Source organism: Candoia aspera, chromosome 8, assembly GCF_035149785.1.
Source record: "Candoia aspera isolate rCanAsp1 chromosome 8, rCanAsp1.hap2, whole genome shotgun sequence".
NCBI classification, from domain to species: domain Eukaryota; kingdom Metazoa; phylum Chordata; class Lepidosauria; order Squamata; family Boidae; genus Candoia; species Candoia aspera.
Genome location: NC_086160.1, coordinates 27670061 through 27687308, shown reverse-complemented (window position 1 = coordinate 27687308; position 17248 = coordinate 27670061). Strand labels below are relative to the sequence as shown.

The window sequence follows — 17248 nt, the reverse complement described above, 5'->3', positions numbered from 1 at the left end:
GACAAATCTCGATAAAATAGTTAAGAGCAGAGACATCACACTGACAACAAAGGCCCGCATAGTTAAAGCAATGGTGTTCCCTGTAGTAACATATGGCTGCGAGAGCTGGACCATAAGGAAGGCTGAGCGAAGGAAGATCGATGCTTTTGAACTGTGGTGTTGGAGGAAAATTCTGAGAGTGCCTTGGACTGCAAGAAGATCCAACCAGTCCATCCTCCAGGAAATAAAGCCAGACTGCTCACTTGAGGGAATGATATTAAAGGCAAAACTGAAATACTTTGGCCACATAATGAGAAGACAGGACACCCTGGAGAAGATGCTGATGCTAGGGAGAGTGGAAGGCAAAAGGAAGAGGGGCCGACCAAGGGCAAGATGGATGGATGATATTCTAGAGGTGACGGACTCGTCCCTGGGGGAGCTGGGGGTGTTGACGACCGACAGGAAGCTCTGGCGTGGGCTGGTCCATGAAGTCACGAAGAGTCGGAAGCGACTAAACGAATAAACAACAACAACAACAACATCTACACTGATTTTAAATAACAAAGGAACAACTAAATGAACTATTCTTTATATACCTTTAGCAACCATCCCATTTTTATTGCTGTAGGTAGTTTGCACTGATATCAATGCAATTCAGTTATATCAGTGTTCCTTCTTATCTCCCATTCTTTTGTATTATGTTTGAATAGATTTTCCTCCCAGTGGACATGTTTGTCTTTCCTCTATTTCCTTTTCTAATCCTTCAACCCACCCACCCAATCCCAAAAGTGATTTAAGTTTTCTTTGAGCCAGATTAAATTAAGGGTAATGTATAGAACTGAAACAAAATCGTAATTATAGGGAATGGAGTGAGACAGTATGGTAGAGTTTATTCTCTGACATCATCATCATTGTGCATGGGGGTGGTCTCTTTGGCAGCCAAAGTAGAAATGGCCACGAAGGCACAACTCCTTGGCTAAATAGGAGGGGGCAGTCATGCAGTGAGCCAATTGGAACATTGTGGGTCACCAGTACTCCAAATATTCCTCCTTCGTGTGATGTAGAAAGTTTGCATAGGAGATACTGTTTTGTATTATGATGGCAAATGCCACTTCCAGGCTTCAGCTTTCTTCAATAGCGGGTTGCTACCAGAATGGAACTTCCAGTGGGCTATCTTAGAGCAGGGCAAGGAGGCTATGGGGGTGAGCCATAAATTAGAAATATGAGGTAAGATAGCCCACTTATTACCTCTCATTACCTTTCATGTGTAGACAGCGACTGTTTGCAGCAAGGAACTATTTTGTTAATGGGGACCCTAGAATCCAGCTTTCCCAAGTTCTCATTTGTATGAGGACCAGAATATAACAAAAGAGAGCAGGCATGTTAGTTCTGCTCCTTCCTCAGAGAAGGTTTTCCAATCTGTTTGGCTCATAGAAAGATCATCCAAGGCCATATACTGTACTATAGTATGTATGTATGTATGTATGTATGTATGTATGTATGTATGTATGTTTTAACAATTGTTTGTTGTTTATTCGTTTAGTCGCTTCTGACTCTTCGTGACTTCATGGACCAGCCCATGCCAGAGCTTCCTGTCGGTCGGTTTTAACAATTAATCTGTTAGATTTAAACATTAATCTGTTAAATAGCAGAAGGGAATATATATTTCACACACACATCATAAGATTTCCATTTGTTTTTCTTATCCATACTCTCCCAGTCATTTCTATTTTCTGACTATTCAGTGAAAATTCCAGTATGGAATATCAAAGTTAATCGCAAGATCTATATTGAAAACTAGAACTTAAGACCCAGTTTGGTCTAGTGGTTAAGGTGCTGGGCTAGAAACCAGGAGTCTGTGAGTTCTAGTCCCACCTTAGGCATGAAAGCTGGCTGGGTGACCTTGGGCCAGTCACTCACTCTCAGCTCAACTCACCTCACAGGTTGTGGGGAAAATAGGAGGAGGGAGGAGTATTAGGTATGTTCCCTGCACTGAGTTATTTAAAAAAATAATAAAGGTAGGATAATAAATAAATAAATAAATTTATGAGATCCTTTCAATCTTCCCATTCATTTCTGTTAAATTCTGCCAACTATGAAACAAATATCATATGTTGTACAAGTATGAATGCAGGTATCGTTGACTGGTTAAAAAATGATTAGGGATAAAAATACCTTTGTTTAAACAAGTAACTGAACAATTACTGAATATTCAGTAATATCTTGCTATCACTGGAAGTTTATTTTCAAAGTTAAAAAATCAGAAAAAATGTTATTATATATTATATATATTCTTAGCTATATCAATGTCAGCCAACATTAAATAATTAATTAAACCTAAAAATAAAAGAAAAAAAAAATAACAACTGCAGCATTTCCTTTTTTTTAAAAAAAATAATAAATTAACCTAGAGCTTTGGGTCACAATGGTGAAAAGTGGTTGTTTATATACAAGTATGCCTAATTGCATTTCACTGGGGGACTCTAAGATCTTCCCTGTCCCTGATAAAGTCAGCAGTTAAATTTAGTGGCCCACCCTACCAAAAAGCAAAACAAAACCCCAACCCAAAAAGTCCAGTATTGTTTGCAAGCAGTTCTCACCAAAAACACTGAGTGTAGACTCTTGTTCTATAAAATTAGAGCTGAAAAAAAATATGTTTTTGTATAAAAAGCTACTATGATTTAGCTGCTATGTAGCTGAATGAGCCCAATTTCTTTATGCATACCCTTTCTACTGTCAACTGGATTGCTAAATTATTATGGGGACAAGGAGACTCTCTGGGATTGTTGACAAGATCTAGCTGACTGGCAAGATTTCAGAAACGATGGAACATATACTTGGCACAAGAGCCAGTTTAGTGTAGTGGTTAAGGTATCAGGCTACAGACCAGGAGTCTGTGAGTTTTAGTTCTGCCTTAGGAACAAAGCCAGCTGGGTGACCTTGGGCCAGTCACTTTCTCTCAGCCCCAAGAAGGGGGCAATGGCAAACCACTTCTGTAAAACCCTGCCAAGAAAACTGCAGGGACTTGTCCAGATGGTCTCCAAGAATCAGACATGATTGAATGGATTAAAAAAAAAATACTTGGTACATTCTTCCAATGGAAAATTCTTATGATTAATTAGTGTAAGCAGAAGAAATCCCTACTCAAAATCTTTAGCTTGCTTTTGACTTAAAGAGAACATAGTTATTTTCTCACAATTCTCACCTTACAGAGAAAATATTTTATTATGGAGAAAGCTTATAAGGAAAGCTTGTATCATCATTTAGGTTTGTGGTGTGGTATATTTGTTGTAAATACGAAAACCTTTTCCCCTTATAGCAGGAAGTGGATCATAAATCAGGAAGGATGAAATGGAGGAGGACCAAATTAACCCTCCTGAACTTCCTTCCACACTTCTGTGTTATTTCAGCTGCTACTAGTGCTATTCCTTTACAGGCTGTTTTAAGTAATCTCTGCAATGGGAATGAAAGGAGGGAAGCTAAAAAATATTCCTGATATTCTACCATCTGACTATTTTGGTGAAAATGGGACAAGCCTTCCAACCCACTATTAATATGAGAACTAGTAGTAGAATAGTCTTTTAGGCCTCTCAAATAATAACTGAAAGGGTATCTAGTTGGAAGGTTTTATATTTTATATATTTATTACCCCCCCTCCCGCCACAAGTCTTAGGATTCCTTTAGGCTTCCTTTTTATTCCTAGTCAGTGTCCAGGCACTAAATCAGAAACAGCAGTTTCCACCCCATGTCTAGGTCTAAATCCAGAGTGTCACAGGTCCAGTTAATCCATATCCTCCAGTGCTTTCTATAATTTGTTGCCTACTACCTTATCAGTAACCTTCCCCAAGAAGTGGAAATTAGAAATAAGCCAGTAGTTGTAGTAACCAGTAACACTGGATCCAGAACTAGCCTCTTGAGGAGTAGGCAGCCAGTACCTGTTTCAAGGCAACCAGAATCTCCCGCTCCCTCAAGTAAAAATTGATTACTACATGAACCTGGTTCCTCATCCCATTTCTGGCTGCTTAACTAGCCAGATGGAGAAGGGAAAAAGTTCACATATGGTGGAACTAACATCAGAGAGAACTGTGTCAGCTTCCTGGAGTTCCATAAACATAAAGAATTCCCACATAAAATTAGAAAATGTCATCTCTGTTATCTCAATAGATGCTGTACATCTTTCAACAGAGTGAATACAAGCAACTTCATACATGAGATGCTCAATTAGATTATCACAACTCACATTAGCTGGCTCTTTCAACCCATCCTTTACTAATAGATTTTGTCACATTCTAAACAGTGCACCTGGCAAATCTGAATTCATACCCATGTCCAGTCATACTCACATTTCATTTTCTGCCAGCATTGTTCCAGACATATCTTCACTGGTTTCATCTTCCATAGTTCCTTGTAAAACCAAGAAGCTGCCCAGGATAAGCAGGTGCAAGGTAAGTGCCACTCAGGAAAATTCTTACCTAACATCCTGGTTGCTTCCATATTTTAGAGACTAAGAAACATTTAAAACAGTGTCCTTCAGATTTGTGGAAAATCCCCAAGTGCTCTCTAGAAGCCTTCCAGATCAATTGGGCATCTGGGATGAACTACTGTATCTTAACTGGTTCCATCTCTCTGAAATCAAGCCCACTGTCACAAGGAACTGATCTGTCCATGACAAAGATTTGATGGAAAAGTCCTCAAGTATTACATCACATTTCATCTGCTCTGTGTTAAGGCCAGACCTAACATTTGACCAGCTGTGTGAGTCTGGCCTTAACACAAAGCAGATGAGATCTAAGATAAGACCATGACCTGAGATAAGACCATGGTTGTCATGAAGGCCATGAATTTTCAAACTGTCTCCAACCCCAGAGAGGGAATGTTAAAATTGCCTAGAATTAGCAGCCTAGCCCTGCAATGAGATCAAGTAGCACAGAAAGGGATGCTGCTGGGAGGATGGTATATAGCAGTGGTTCCAGTTATTCCTCTGGCCTAACATAACAGATAAGACTACCTGTGGATAAGGCTCCTCACAACAACCAGGGTCTCCCAGTACTGAACTGCTATTCTACTATTCTATTCTACCCCAAGGTCAGGGTTGATGTAGCACATGAAACCCATTTAGTCAAATCTCAGTGAGAGGGAATTCCCCCTTCTTCCAGCAGGTCTTGGTGATGTACACCTTGACTGTCATGTTTGTCAATAATTAAATTGTGAATGAGGCTAGATTTATTACAGTCAGGATGATATTGATGCCAAAATGTGCAAGAAACTGACAGAAATCTTTTTTTTTTTCGGTAGTACTCCTGAAAAATTTATCTGAGTTTATCACAGAGGATATTAACACTCCTTTTTCCTAGGTAAACTTAAAGATTAAGACTAGCTGGTTATTTTGAAAGTAAAGTAGTGACTCAAACTAAAATAATGAAACCATTCTGCCACAGTAAATAGTTCATAGTAGTTTTCATAGGTAGGCACTGTAACTGCTACACTTTTTTTAGAATGAGATATGAAGTGGACCAAGACTTTTCCTTAATGAAAATGCAGAATTGCACTTGGGCCTAGAAACCCCAACATTCTTGCCCCAGACCAGGATGATCACAGACCTAGCACAATCTTATTTTTAAAACTTACCAAAAGAGGAGATTTCTTTCTGGCTTCATTTACAGTTACTTAAAAACAAGTGCATAAACTATGTAGTAATTTTGTAACTACTTGTTCTACTGTCCAAAGCTCAAGTAATGTCCAAAGTTCACTTACTAAATCTAACATTTCAGGTTGATATTGTTTGCATTCGTTAGGGGTAAACTGTGGCCTTTTTGATCTATTATAATATTATGCCTTGTGGGCAAATTGTATGCATTTGAGGGGTGTCTTACATAAATTTAATTTTTACCTTTATAATATAGCATATGCTAGAAAACATACATGCATACATATACAATTCCGTATAGACATCCATCCATAAGTAGAAACAGATCTTTGAATTCAAACTATAAGTAAGACAGAAATGACTCAGAAACATTTAAAACAAATGAACATGCATATTTATGTTAACAGAAATGATAAAGTTAAAGCAATTAATAATAATAATAATAATAATAATAATAATAATAATAAATAATTGTCCTTGAACATGTAAGGATACACTTCATTTTCTTTCTCAAAGCACAGTACAAAAGCATAACATTTTTTTTTTAAAAAAAGTCCTACAATGTTAAACAAAGACCAATCTTGATAACGTATGAACTTAGTAAGAAATATTGACTGGTCTTTTTTGTGTTATTGTTCTGACCCAGAGTTTAGATAATTCTTTAGAGATGAAATATAAGAGTTAAGAGATAAAATAATTAGACTAAGCTGTCTTTCTTTTTCATTCAATTTGTAAAAATTGTGAACTAAGCCTGCTTTGTTATTGTTGTGATGGCAAAATGGTAAGAAGGAACTTTTCATTAAGAACCCAGAGTTCTGTTTGGATTTCACAAAGAGGAAGTGAGATCATTTGTAAACCAAAGCTATGTAGTAGGGCTAACACTACTTTATCAAACCTTAACTGGGAATGTTGAACACTTCTAAAAGTAGTCTAACAACTGTACATTTTGCAAAAGCACCATAATTAAAGTATGACAATGAAAGGCCACCTCACCTCAATTGAACTGATTAGAGTCATTCAAGAAAAACAGGATCTAAATTCCAAATAGTTTTTTTTTTTCATACCTGCACGGAGCCTCTTTTTTTCCCTACCATCTGCTCTGATTTGAGACATGTTCCCACATGCTATTGCAAAGCACTCTACTGGAAAGGAAGCCACAGTGAAGACTTCTAATCTCGAACTACGTTAGTTAATTAAAACTAGTAGAAACAGTGTGGGGATCTCTTGTTCCAGACTTCCTTGCTTGCTTCCTTTATTTCTAACTGAAAGCAGCCTTTAGGCAGAATTCCTCATAAGATTAGCTTTCCTCAACCAAGTGCCCTTCAGCTGCTGCAATTCTTAACTGATTTGAAATTGGTTTACCACATAATGGAACAGGTGTTCTGCAAACTATCATACCTTTGCATTGGATGCATTACAGTTTAGCCAGACGTTCACACTGAGTATCAAGGGAAGGCAAATGACAAAAGCTGCTTGTGCCATAAGCTCTGTCCCTTTTGTAGAGCAGAGCTTATAAGGCACCATTGCTTCTGTCATTTTGACAAAAAAAGCCAACATCTCAGATTTTAGCACGCTTTGTCTTCTTTTTTTATTAATTTTTGTTGAAAATTTGAACAATAGTAAATGACAACGCAAACAAAACTCAGAAAGAAGAAGAACACTAAAGAAAGAGAGAGAAGGAAGGAAGGAAGGAAGGAAGGAAGGAAGGAAGGAAGGAAGGAAATATTTAAAGAAGTGACTTCAAATCTTCATCACATCAAGTACAAACAAACTTGGTAATCTTTACCCCTTATAAGATTATATGCAAGTATCTCTTCTTCCCATAACCCATCCCTTATTCATGTGCAAATCCATTAACATTTCAGTCCTGGCATCAGCAAAAATTCCATAAAGGGTTCCCACAGCTTTATAAAAACATGTCTTGTTTTAACCTTGGACAAACCAACCAATCTTCCTTTTGCTCCTTCCTTTTTCTTCTAACAGTCTTGGTCTTTAATTCATTCTGATGTTGTTGTAGGATTTGATCTCTCTTCCTCACATCTCAAATGCTTCTTCGAGACTTTAGTACACCCCTTTTGCAAATCCAGTAAGGAGTCATATTCCAGGTCATTCTTTTGGCTTATCATTTGTATTCCACTTTAATTGTAAACTCTCTTTTACAATCCACATTTTTTTTTTATTTTCTAGTGTTTCAACAATTTCTTTATATTCTAATATTTCTGCATCATGTGCAGTTTGTTTCAGCTCTTTATCTTGTAGAGTATTCTCTTTCACATCTGTAATTTCTTCTTTAATATCTTTTGGAAACCACTGTCCTGCAAGGCACAGTTGTCTGGAGCACAAGTGTGTGATATTTATTTAATTAATTTTTATCCCACCTTTATTATTTTCATAATAAACATACCTGATATTCTTTCCTCCTCCTATTTTCCCCCACAATAGGAACCCTGTGAGGTGAGGTGAGCTGAGAGAGACTGACTGGCTCAAGGTCACCCAGCCAGCTTTCATGCCTAAGGTGGGACTAGAATTCATAGACCCCTGGTTTCTAGCCCAGCACTTTAACCACTAGACCAAACTGTCCTCTCCTTCTCTAGAGACGTTCCATAGGACAGGTCTAGTTGGTCATGGCCATGATGTTGCCTCTGCTTGTTTGAAGATGTGTTAGCTAGCCATTCCTCAGTTGGAAATAGCATGCTTTGTCTTCTTATCTGAGACACTGACTGTTGCCAGATCTCCCTGCCTCCCAGCTTAAAATTTTATGCTCAAAGACAAACTAAAAAGAATACTGTATTTACAGTATGTTGGGAATGGTTGGTGATATGGCAGGGTTCAATTGAGTTGAAGCCCAACATATCTAGAGCACACGTTGGGAGAAATTGCCAGAGGGGGAAAAAAGAGAACATGGGACTTAATATTTGCTCAATCTTTCAGTCAAAATATTATTTTTAACCATGTAAAAAATATTGATAGATCACTCATATACTATCTATCTATCTATTGTAAAGAAATATTTGGGGCAGATAATTACAATTAAACAATATTTTTCCCTGTATGAAACTCTCCTTCAGCAAAGGATAGTTACCTTGTCATGGTGCTGGAGCTTGAGCACCTCAATGATGCCATGAGCTAAACCGTGAAGGGCCACCCAAGAAGGGAAGGTCATGACAGAGATGTCAGACTAAATGCGATCCATGGGGAAGGTAATGGCAACCCACCTCAGTATTCTTGTCGTGAAAACTAAATGGATCAGTACAACCAGATATATGTCAGTATACCATCGGAAGATGAGACTCCCAGGTCGGAAGTTGGTCAAAATGCTACTGGGGAGGAACAGAGGATGAGTTCAACTAGTCCTAGATGTGATGAAACAGCTGGCTCAAAGCTGAAAGGATGGCTAGCGGCTCACGGTGCTGGTGGTGAATGGCGAATCCGATATTCTAAGGATGAACGCACCATCGGAACCTGGAATGTAAGATCTATGAGCCAGGGAAAATTGGATGTGGTTATTGGTGAGATGTCAAGATTCAAGATAGACATTTTGGGCGTCAGTGAACTGAAATGGACTGGAATGGGCCACTTCACATCAAATGACCACCAGATCTACTACTATGGACAAGAGGACCACAGAATAAATGGAGTAGCCTTCATAATTAATAGTAAAGTGGCTAAAGCAGTGCTTGGATACAATCCAAAAAATGATAGAATGATCTCAATTCAAATTCAGGGCAAGCCATCTAACATCACAGTGATCCAAATAAATGCCCCAACCACAGATGCTGAAGAAGCTGAAGTAGAGCAGTTCTATGAGGAACTGCAGCACCTACTGGACAACACGCCTAAAAGAGATGTTATTTTCATCACAGGAGACTGGAATGCTAAGGTGGACAGTCAAATGACACCTGGAATTACAGGTAAGCATGGCCTGTTCAGGAGGCGGCAACAAAAGACATCCCAAAGAAAGAGAAAACCAAGAAGGCAAAATGGCTGTCTGCTGAGACACTGGAAGTAGCCCAAGAAAGAAGGAAAGCAAAAGGCAACAGTGATTAGGGGAGATATGCTCAATTAAATGCAAGTTCCGGAGGTTAACCAGAAGAGATAAGGAATTATTTTTAAACAAGCAATGCACGGAAGTGGAAGAAGGCAATAGAATAGAAAGGACAAGAGACCTCTTCCAGAAAATTAGAAACATTGGAGGTAAATTCCAGGCAAAAATGGGCATGATCAAAAACAAAGATGGCAAGGACCTAACAGAAGAAGAAGAGATCAAGAAAAGGTGGCAAGAATATACGGAAGACCTGTATAGGAAGGATAACAATATCAGGGATAGGTTTGACGGTGTGGTCAGTGAGCTAGAGCCAGACATCCTGAAGAGTGAGGTTGAATGGGCCTTAAGAAGCATTGCTAATACCAAGGAAGCAGGAGATGACAGCATGCCAGGTGAACTGTTCAAAATCTTGCAGGATGATGCTGTCAAGGTTATGCATGCTATAGGCCAGCAAATTTGGAAAACACAAGAATGGCCAACAGATTGGAAAAAATCAATTTATATCCCCATACCAAAAAAGGGAAACACTAAAGAAAATGTTCAAACTATTGAACAGTGGCACTCATTTCACATGCCAGTAAGGTAATGCTCAAGATCCATCTTGTTTGCCTCCTGAGGAATCTGTAAGATAAGGTAATGCTCAACATCCTGCAAGGTAGACTTCAGAAATTCATGGAGCAAGAATTGCCAGATGTACAAGCTGGGTTTAGAAAAGGCAGAGGAACTGGGGACCAAATTGCCAATATCCTATGGATAATGGAAAAAGCCAGGGAGTTTCAGAAAAACATCTATTTGTGTTTTATTGACTATTCTAAAGCCTTTGACTGTATGTACCATAACAAATTGGGGCAAGTTCTTAGCAGTATGGGGATACCAAGTCATCTTGTATGCCTCCTGTGGAATCTGTATAATGACCAAGTAGCAACAGTAAGAACAGACCATGGAACAACAGACTGGTTTAAGATTGGGAAAGGAGTACGGCAGGGCTGTATACTCTCACCCTACCTATTCAACTTGTATGCAGAACACATCATGTGACATGCTGGGCTTGAGGAATCCAAGGCTGGAGTTAAAATCACTGGAAGAAACATTAGCGATCTCAGATATACAGATGATACCACTTTGATGGCTGAAAGTGAAGAGGAACTGAGGAGCCTTATGATGAAGGTGAAAGAAGAAAGTGCAAAAGCTGGTTTGCAGCTAAACCTCAAAAAAACCAAGATTATGGCAACCAGCTTGATTGATAACTGGCAAATAGAGGGAGAAAATGTAGAAGCAGTGAAAGACTTTGTATTTCTAGGTGCGAAGATTACTGCAGATACTGACTGCAGTCAGGAAATCAGAAGACATTTAATCCTTGGGAGAAGAGCAATGAGAAATCTTGATAAAATAGTTAAGAGCAGAGACATCACACTGACAACAAAGGTCCGCATAGTTAAAGCGATGGTATTCCCAGTAGTAACATATGGCTCCGAGAGCTGGACCATAAGGAAGGCTGAGCGAAGGAAGATAGATGCTTTTGAACTGTGGTGTTGGAGGAAAATTCTGAGAGTGCCTTGGACTGCAAGAAGATCAAACCAGTCCATCCTCCAGGAAATAAAGCCAGACTGCTCACTTGAGGGAATGATATTAAAGGCAAAACTGAAATACTTTGGCCACATAATGAGAAGACAGGACACCCTGGAGAAGATGCTGATGCTAGGGAGAGTGGACGGCAAAAGGAAGAGGGGCTGACCAAGGGCAAGATGGATAGATGATATTCTAGAGGTGACGGACTCGTCCCTGGGGGAGCTGGGGGTGTTGACGACCGACAGGAAAATCTGGCGTGTGCTGGTCCATGAAGTCACGAAGAGTCGGAAGCAACTGAACGAATTAACAACAAATGAAACTCTCAACTCTGGGGACTACTTCAGGTTAAAATAAAGCAGATGTATTTTGGATGCAACAAAGTTACTCATAGTCTTGCTGGAACTACACTGCTTTGCATTTTGATCTCACTTTTGAAACCTTGTATTACCAAACAACACTACCCCAAACTCTCCAGTCTGAAGATATTCATGCTTAAAATATTACTGAATTTATTATTTTGCCAACACATAACCAGTATTACGGAATTTTACTAGCAGATTCTAATCTGCAAAACATGAAAACTGCAGAGACCTGTAGTTGTCCAAATCTTTTGGGGGAGAGGGCAGAGAATGGGGGAAGGCTGCTCAGACATGTTAACCGGCCCTTAGGCAAGCTTTAAGTCAACATGGTAAACTATGATTAAAACTGTATATTTGCAGATGTATTTCAATTTAGGCTCACCAAAATCAATATTCTACAATAAATAATCCTATTTTCCTAGATGCATGATTATTGGCTGGTTGTCTAGCTAACTGAGAGTTGTGCTATAGCTCATTGATTTGTCTAAGGAATTAAACCTACATCTTAGAAATAAAATATTTTCTCAAGTCGGTTGAAGACATATAAGCATATTCAAAGATTATTGTAGGAAAGCTACAAAGTTTACAGTACGTATGTGGCATTTAGGTTCAATTGAGGATTCTGGATAATCAGGCCTCTACACTGCATACATCTGAACTAATCCATCTGAACTTTCCTACTGCTGCAAAATTCAGAACAAACTCATTGACATATAATATTCTAGAAGTGTATTTCTTATAACTTATAAAATACAAGGTGAGCTATGCTTTTTCAGAGCTCTGATGATCTTTCTAGGCATAAAACTGGTGTAAAATGAGAAAAACCGCATTAAACTATTACAGTATCACTAAGAATTGTTAATACAGTTTCAACTAAAAGGGTAATCTTAAAAAATGCAGGTTCATTCTTTGTAAGGTCATTTGAAGGCTGCAGCAGTGCTGACCTGTTTTTAATACGGAATTTAGCCAATTGAATTTATAAACTTGGGTGTTCATTTTTTTTTTCTATTTTTAGGAACCATATTTTAGAGTGGCTTGGATAATACATTCAGCAAACAATAACCCAACATGAAAAAGTAGGACTATACTACTCTCTCCGGTCCCTTTTTCCTCATGATAAACAAACAAATAAACACTCTACTGATATCTTTGCCATCAAGGCATACAGTTAATTGAAATAGTTCCACTAGTATCTCCTGACTTATTTATTTATTTATCAAATTAGCATGCTGCCAATTTCATGATGACTTGTTTGTCTTCTCCTACTCAAAATCATGACAAGCATCCAATCTACCCCCATTGATTTAGTTACATTAAAAATGTTTTCTGTGTTTCCTTAACTCTTGGCCATTTTCCTTGCTCTCACCCAAAATAGCAAATGAAAATCCCATTTCCATCTTGTAAGATAACCCAAACATTCCAATTAATTCATTTACCTTAACTCCTGGTTCTCTATACTCCCACCATCCCACTCATATACAGTCCATAGATAAAAGCCATAACTCTTATGGTCACCACTCCAGCAATTAAACTCTGAGTTGCAGTAAAGCTGATCATAGTAACACAAGAAACTCCTGGTTTGAATTTAATTGCTATAAAGAAAACTGAACATTTGCAAATAGAATAGAGGTGGAACTGGAGTCTTTGAAAAAAAGTTGCCAGTCACAGTCACACACAGATGAGAAAGCTCTAGGCAGTTACTTTGAGCTAAAGAACAAGAAAAATTAATGAGGGGAGAGAAGTAAGAATAAAGAAATTTATTTATTTACTTAGCTTATATGCCAACTGAAAATTAATCCAAGTGCCTGATATTCCATATCTCAGGAATATTATTTATTTATTTAATTATTTAATTTGTACAGCTGCTCATCTCACCAAGTGATTCTGGGAGAAAAACAATTTTTTTAAAAAAAATAAAAACAATTAAAATAATACAAAAATTAAAATATATAGCAGCCAAGAATACATCACCCACCATAATGACTCAATCACAAAATGGGTGATTTCTCATTACCCCATGAGAAATCAAGAAGAGGGATCCAGAAAAGGCATTCCTGGTAACAGCCTCCTCACTTTGAAACAGCTTGCTCCTGAGTTTAGTATCACCCCTTCCTGGCTATTATTCTGGAAAGCAATGAAGACTGTGCTTTTCCAGTGGAGCTGGAAGGCAGAGGATACAATATAATGGAAGCAACAGCTTCTATCAAGTATATGTTATCTAGTTCAGAGGCCTCATCATGTGCTATGTTTCTCGGGGTTCTTTTAATATGATATGGTCTGTTTGCTTTTATTTTATTGTAAGCTACCTAGAATCATAAAAGGAGGTGGTACATAAAATTATGTATGAGTAAAATGACACCATGGGCAGAATTTGCACATAAAATGTATTTATTGTGGGCTCTGACTTTATATTTTCAGATTTAAATTTAAATTTTATTTAAAAAATAAAACCAATTAAAATAATGCAAAAATTAAAATACATAGCAGCCAAGAATAAATCACCCACCATAATGACTCAGACACAAAAGGGGTCCCTGCACACACATGGGGGCGCACACCCGGGCACAGAGCCAGGTGTTTAAGGACTTACGAAGACCCAGTGGGGTTGGGGCCATCCTGATCCCTGGAGGGAGAATGTTCCATTCCAGGCCCCACCAACCCCGCCAACCAGCATTCCTTAGCCAGTGGGACCCGAAGTACACCCATCCTGTCCAACTGGATCAGACAGGTAGAAACAACTGGGGAGTGACAGTCCCTTAAGTAACCCAGTCCCAAGCCATGAATGGTTTTAAAGGTGACAACCAGCACCTTGAATTGCACCTGGATACAGTGTTATGTGTGCCACTTACTATCCATGCTGCTGCATTCTGACCTGTTGAAGTTTATGAATGCTCTTCAAGGGCAGCCCCATGTACAGCACATTGCAGTTGTCCAGACAGGAGGTCCAGACAGACCATATGGTTAAAATACAATTATAAAACCAAATGTCACAGCAATGATCTCATATGGTCATGTCCATAAAGATATATTGGTTATGATGGTTAGTAATTTTGAGAGTTGCACTACAACATGTATGAAGGTTGCCACTTTAATTAAGGCTGGAATGCACACGAATGGAATAAAGAAATAAATAATCTTATATATGCAATTTCTCATGTGTCTATTTAAAAAGTTACTTGTCCTAAATTGAGCAGAAGGTGGATTTCATAATGTCACAAAAATTGTGACTTAATTACTTCCATCAGATGTTGGGGTAAAAGTACATAAGGGTGGAGTTTGACCATGGTATTTTTATAGAATCCTGGTTTGCTGAGGACAACTATGATTATATGCTGCTCAGCCTTGTTAAAGAAAGTAGTCTAACAGTGGAAAGGTTGGTATAGATGAAAAAAAGCTTTATTTTTATTAAAGATTTTAAAATTTAACAGTTACGTGGAAGATATCAGAAGATATTCACAGTATAAAAACAAACCAACCCTATTTATATTCAGCTTTACTAAAAATTATTAGGTAGGCAATGATTAAAAATAAAGAACCTGTTAGAAAATGTACTGTTGAAAGTTGTAATTCTCTGCTGCAGCAAAAACAACAGGTAGTTCTCAATTTATGACTATTTGTTTAGCGACCATTCGAAGTTACAACAGTGCTGAAAGAAGTGACTTATGACCACTTCTTGCACTTATGACCATCGTAGTGTCCTTGTGTTCCCTTGATAAAAATTCAAGCACTTGGCAACTGGCATGTATTTATGAATTTACAACAGTTGCAGCATCCTGGGGTCACATGAGCTCCATTTGTGACCTTTCCAGACAACTTATGACAAGCAAAGTCAATGGGGAAAGCCAGATTTGTTTAATGACCACAGAGTCACTTAATAACTGCCTCACTTAGCAATGGAAGTTCTGGTCCCAATTGTGGTCATAACTCAATACATGCATCTGTAATGCATATATTTTAATCAAAGCAATTATAATCCTATTGCACTAAGCAGCACTAAGATACATTACTACTATAAGCAGAACTGCATGCAAGAAACTTTATATAAAGGGCTGCTTAGTTATCTCCACAGGGTTTCTCTGTAGTCAGCTAATTGTGGAATAGCTGAAGACAGTTATTCTGATAGTTTGCTGCTAAGACTATTTATCAGAGAGTGGTTAGAACAGAAACATCAGAAAAAAATGAAACAAGATCTGTTGAGATACATTTGTCACCCTAAATTGGTGGATTTTTTTTTCTGCATTACTCATATACTGTAAGGTAAGCCTATGTTTTTCACAGTTTTTATTTGGTTTTGGTTGGCAACATCATAGGTAGCATGTTTGATTTCTATTGGCAAAGTCGCAGTAAACATATTAGCCTTGCCTAGTACGTCAAAAGTAAAACAGAGGATCTTGAAATGCAAATGTTTATATTGTTATATCACGAGATGCTAGGCAACACTGTTAGAGCTCTTTAAAAGTCTTAGATAGCATCAAGCACAGTGTATGCCTTTTACTGAACAATTTACTTGAATTTGTGTTGACATAAAAACATTTATTGGATCAGGCCAGAGACCCATTCTGTATCATAGCTCGCCACAGATGCATCCACAAAGCCCAAAAGCAGGACATTTCAAAACATAACTATAAGTAAAAACCTGGTGCAGGATTAGAGTCAATTTTATTCACTTGTTTATTTAGACAGAAACTTTATTTCAGTCATTGGCCAATAAAAATACATTCTATAAAACTAAGTAAAATTATCCCCTAACTGCAATAACTGTTTGACAACCATTTGTGGGTGAAGCTTACACATGATGTAGCAGAACTGCATACATATATCCTTCACTTGTTTATTTACATATATACTTATTTACTTGCTAAAACACTTATACACTATTTCCTATTAGATGTCTCAAAGTTGATTACAATAAGGACACTATACCAGAATTATATATTATGAATATAATTATGTTTTAAATATTTTAAAAATATTCTTTGCTGCCTTTGTATTTCTTTAAGTAGGAAGCTGAAAAAGAAGTATTATAAATAATTAAAATAGGAATAAATGATTGCTGAGCTTATTCTAAATTTCATTAATCATATGAGACACCCAATGAGCAACAAGAGATAGTTTCCTTTTTCAAAATCTGACTTAGTTCTCCAATGTTTGTTATCTTTTGCTGAAAGAGAAGTAATTTATATCCCTGTGAGAAAAATGCAGCCAGAAACCTTATTTTTTGGTGCAGAACTTTTTTTTGATGCTGTGAGTGAATTTAACGTAATTTGCATTCATTCTAAAAAGAAATGCAGAAATGAACCTAATAGAATTCATTTTCACTTCATGGAAAGGGGATGGGCCAGAACCCCCAAAAAATCATACTCAGCAGAAGCTAATGTTTGTCAAAACACAAGGCATTACTTTCTGCTATTAATAGGCATGTTGATTATTCCTTCTTAAGATGTACTTAGTGAGGAAGAAAAAAAGGAAGAAATGTGCCTTGCCTAGTCCTTCCTTTAATAGTAGTTGCCAATATCGCTAAGTAAAAGCAATGATAATATGTTTGCTTTCTACAGAAATTAAAAGTCATGGGTGAGAGCGACTTAGGCTCTTATTACTGTATAGTTAGACTACTGCAGTGTATTCCACGTGGGGCTGATTTTGAAGATG

At 37.7% G+C, this 17248-nt stretch overlaps 1 protein-coding gene across 1 annotated transcript in view; it reads right to left on the bottom strand.

Moving 5' to 3' along the window:
• HPGD (15-hydroxyprostaglandin dehydrogenase) overlaps positions 1–4338 on the bottom strand; it is a 37285-nt gene extending 32947 nt beyond the window's left edge. The window contains exon 1 of the mRNA XM_063309743.1: positions 4323–4338. The gene's annotated coding sequence lies outside the window, so the exon portion shown is untranslated. The remainder of the gene's footprint in view (positions 1–4322) is intronic.
• Positions 4339–17248: the final 12910 nt, after the last annotated feature.